The 3,847-nt window shown below is 43.4% G+C and overlaps 1 long non-coding RNA gene across 1 annotated transcript; it reads right to left on the reverse strand.

The window, feature by feature from the left end:
• Positions 1-1,766: 1,766 nt before the first annotated feature.
• Positions 1,767-3,624, reverse strand: LOC143685843 (uncharacterized). Its single transcript, XR_013176775.1, has 2 exons — positions 2,847-3,624; positions 1,767-1,917 (listed from the first exon to the last, which is right to left on the reverse strand). It is a non-coding gene; the product is annotated as an uncharacterized LOC143685843 (long non-coding RNA).
• Positions 3,625-3,847: the final 223 nt, after the last annotated feature.

Genomic DNA, 3,847 nt, shown 5'->3' on the forward strand with positions numbered 1-3,847 from the left:
TTGTCTGACTCTTGAAAGCCTGGATAACTTTGATGTTTTCAACTATAAATCCCTAATTCTATTTGATGGTGGCCAATGGCTTTATTTACTTGTCGCTGTATCTAACACATTTTAACCAAACAGCTGAAACATATTCCACTCCCCCGCCTACCACCCCCCTTCCCGCCCCCCCCCCCCCTAAAAAAAGGAAAAGCAGAGATCGAGGCCTCCAATTTGCTTTTAGAACCTTCTGTTTCTTCGGCTGCGAAAGCTTAACGGTTCCAGACTAGAACATTGATTAGTCTTCAAACCCGCCTGCAAAAAATCTCCCCTTCTCTTCTCCATCTAAGGAGATGTTGATATATATTGTAGCTGCAAGGTGTTAGATATACTTGAGCAAGTTGTTCCCAGGATGTAAATTAGGTCCCAAAAGCTGTTGTCCAAATCGAAGAAACAGAGAAATTAATCTGGGAGACTATCCATCATCACCGGTAATAAAGAGAGAGACATGGATGAGACAGATGATATGATTAAGGGGCTGTGGTCGTTTTAATTAACTTTTTGCTGTCCTGTAATGATCAAACTGGTCACCAGACCCGGTCAATAAGCATGTTAATATCAAACAAATAAAACCAGGGATGATTAAAAACCTCCTGGTTTATTAAATTTGAAATTCAAATGAAATTTATGCTGCAGATGCATACAGAATGCTAATAGATTTTAGCCTTATTGAAAGTGGATCCCACAGGTTTGCAAGAAACAGCAGAGCATCCATCTATCCCCCCCACCCCAGCACATTAAACTTCATATGGGGTGGGGGAAACTTTTAATTAATGTTAGAAAGCCTATACTTCCTATCTTTTCTTCCCCATTCCGTTCCCAATTATGTTGTGATATAATACTCACAAGTAACGATCAATATAACAAAAGGCAAACAGAACTCTATGCGTTCTTAAATGCTTTGCTGGGTAGGCTATATCTACAATGAATTACAGATGTTCCCTCCTAAGAGGGATTAAAAAACGATAGAGTCACTTCTCCAGAGTGGACAAAGGGCTACTATTAAGACCAGTGTCACTGAAGCCAGAAGCAAGATATTACTATTTTAATTTTTGGTCAATTATATAATTCTCTTGCTTTCCTTTTTAACTTTTCTAGTTTATGCCTCTTGGCACACACACAGTAATCATTTCTGGGGATGGTGGTGAAAAAGGCCAATACTACTATGAAGTAAACATCTAATACCTCACTTTTGTAAAGGCAGTACATGTCACATCTATCTATCTATATTTTAACCTAGTGAAAAAAGCTCTAATACACACCTTTGTGAAAATTCCCAAATGCTGCAAACCAACCTTATGCAAATTGGAGAATCCAGTACATTAATTAAATCACCCCCATCATTGTGACCCATTTTTATGGGAGGAATTACATATAATTCTATAATGAATTTATAAAAATGATAAATCTTAGAATTAGGTAGTACAAAATTGGACTCACATGATGCTGGGTTTTTCTAATTTCTGGCACTTTTGAGGAAACAGTGGTTAACGCCTCTGTTTACTCACAGAATCAACATTAAACTTTTCAATAGTCCTGCCTCACTTCCTCCCAGAAGAGAGGAGGATAAAAAGATTTATAACTATTCATGGACAAGAGTCCTCCCCTAAAGCTTTTTTCCCTCCACCTTTGAGGGTGTGGTATTGATTAGAATTAAACCCCAAATTTGAACAAGTGTGTATTAGGTCCTTAAAATGAATATCATTATAAGAAGGAGACCAAAGCAATGAAGTTAATTCTCTTTTATTTGTTAAACGGAGTTCCCTCCTTCCCCCACCCCTTCCTCCTTCTGGGCTGGCCTGTCACGCCTTCTCAACACGCTAAAATCATTCAGAGCGGCTTGCAGGGAGAAACACGACGTTTATGGTAAGCGTCAGCCTTCAGAGAAAGAAAGCAGTTCATTAATTTACTTCACACTTACTTCAAAGTATGAGAGTGTTCCTTACCCCCTTAATCAATAGATATGATGTACAGTCAATATTCCAACGCCGTTAAAAGGGGAACAGCAGCATACTCTCACACCACAACCATCAGCCTCAACTCTCTCCAGTGAAACTTACACAAATGACATAACCTGGCTTTGGAGTTCAGAAAATCCCAGGAGGATTTTTTGACCTCTCCAGAAGCTGTGATGCACTTGAGGAGGATTCAAAAACAACAAGAAAAAAAAAAATGCTTCCCCAGGCAAAACAAAACAGTTTTTTCAGCTGGTCACATTTTAATCAATTTCATCTTAAAACGAGCATTTGTAACTGCTTAAAAATATGAGTTACTGTTTTTTTTTTTTAACATGAATGTTCAACAAGACTCCAAGGTCTCTGGGCTTTTTTTTGCACCTCTGCTGTGGTGCTGTGATTTAAGTTGTTCTCATGTTGTGATCGTGAGATTGTAGTGACATTACCGATGGCAAATAACACAAATGGCAAGTCAGTGACTAAAACTTCCCGATTTGAACTGGGTTTATCTATTAACATATTCATACACTCATAGATCTCTGGCCCAAACGCCATTATTCACAAACGCCTCATTAAATGCAGCCCAAGATTTGTCAAAATCAGATAAACAGAACCCACTGACTTTAGTCATAATTCGGATTTCTTTTTTTCTCAGAAAGAGGCAGTGAGATTACCCGTGACAACTTCTAAATTTCATAAAACACTCCTCAATTTCTCACGCAGTGAAGAAAAAATCCCCTCGCTTCCTTTTCTTTTCTACCCAATTCTTCTGTACTGAAATCTACTCCACGCCACGGGGCAAACACATCGCTACTCCCAGAAAGGACGCGCACTTCCAAAGGCGAATCTCACCTCCGGAGGGGGTGGGGTGGGAAGCGCGTCCGCAGCCAAGGGACAACTCCTGGGCGCAAACGCGCGCAAATCCCTTCTCACCCCTAAAAATGCTCCTCAGCATCTTAGCCTTTTTACTATTTGTCGGGAGAGCCAGGAAGGGAAAGGAAGGTATTGATAAGGTGTCTTCAAAAATGTAGTGATGGTGTTCAAGAAGAAAAAGATCCCTCAGGATTTTAGTCGCAGGCAGCCGGAAGAATCTGGCGTCAGTGGCAGCATTTGGGAATAGTATTTACTTAGCTTCACTCAACTTCGCAGTTGCACTCTTCAAATTGCCAGTCTCGCTCTTTTACGTATGCGCGCTGTGCTGCACTGTTCTATTCTCCACCCCCAGCTCTGTGGCGCGCGCACACACGAGCGCACACACACGCACCCTCCCTCTTCCCTCTCACACAAACACACGTATTCACACAGGCTTCCTCTGGCCCACACGGAGCTCACAGAGACTCATATCTCTCCCTCCTCCTCCTCTCTCTCGGTTTCTCAATCACACACACACACACACACACACACACACACATTCATAGCCCTCCCCCCACTTTGTTGCACTGTCCCTCTTCCCTCCCCAGGTTCGTCAGACTCAGCTACACTCACATCTTTCCCCTCCACGCCTTACTGTCCTGTCCCTCTCCACTACCACCCCGGCCGCATTAGCACACAAGCAGTTACACTGTTACACGCATCACGTCACTTTTCCTTCCCTGCACTGCCCTTCTCCGGCTCCCGGCTTTCACCACACTGTCACAGCGAAACACAACCCCTCCCTCCCACCCCACCCCACCCTTTTTCTGCACTATCCTCTCCTTCTCATCTTGGTCTCACACGCACGCAGTTACATAGTTACCCACATTCACTCACAGTCCGCCCCCCCCACCTTGTAACGCACACAGAGCCACAGGCGCCCCTCCCCCCGGCCCGCGGCCGGCGGCGGCGCCGATGACCTCACGGCGCGCGCGCGGTGC

The sequence above is a fragment of the Tamandua tetradactyla genome, chromosome 1, assembly GCF_023851605.1.
Source record: "Tamandua tetradactyla isolate mTamTet1 chromosome 1, mTamTet1.pri, whole genome shotgun sequence".
NCBI lineage: Eukaryota > Metazoa > Chordata > Mammalia > Pilosa > Myrmecophagidae > Tamandua > Tamandua tetradactyla.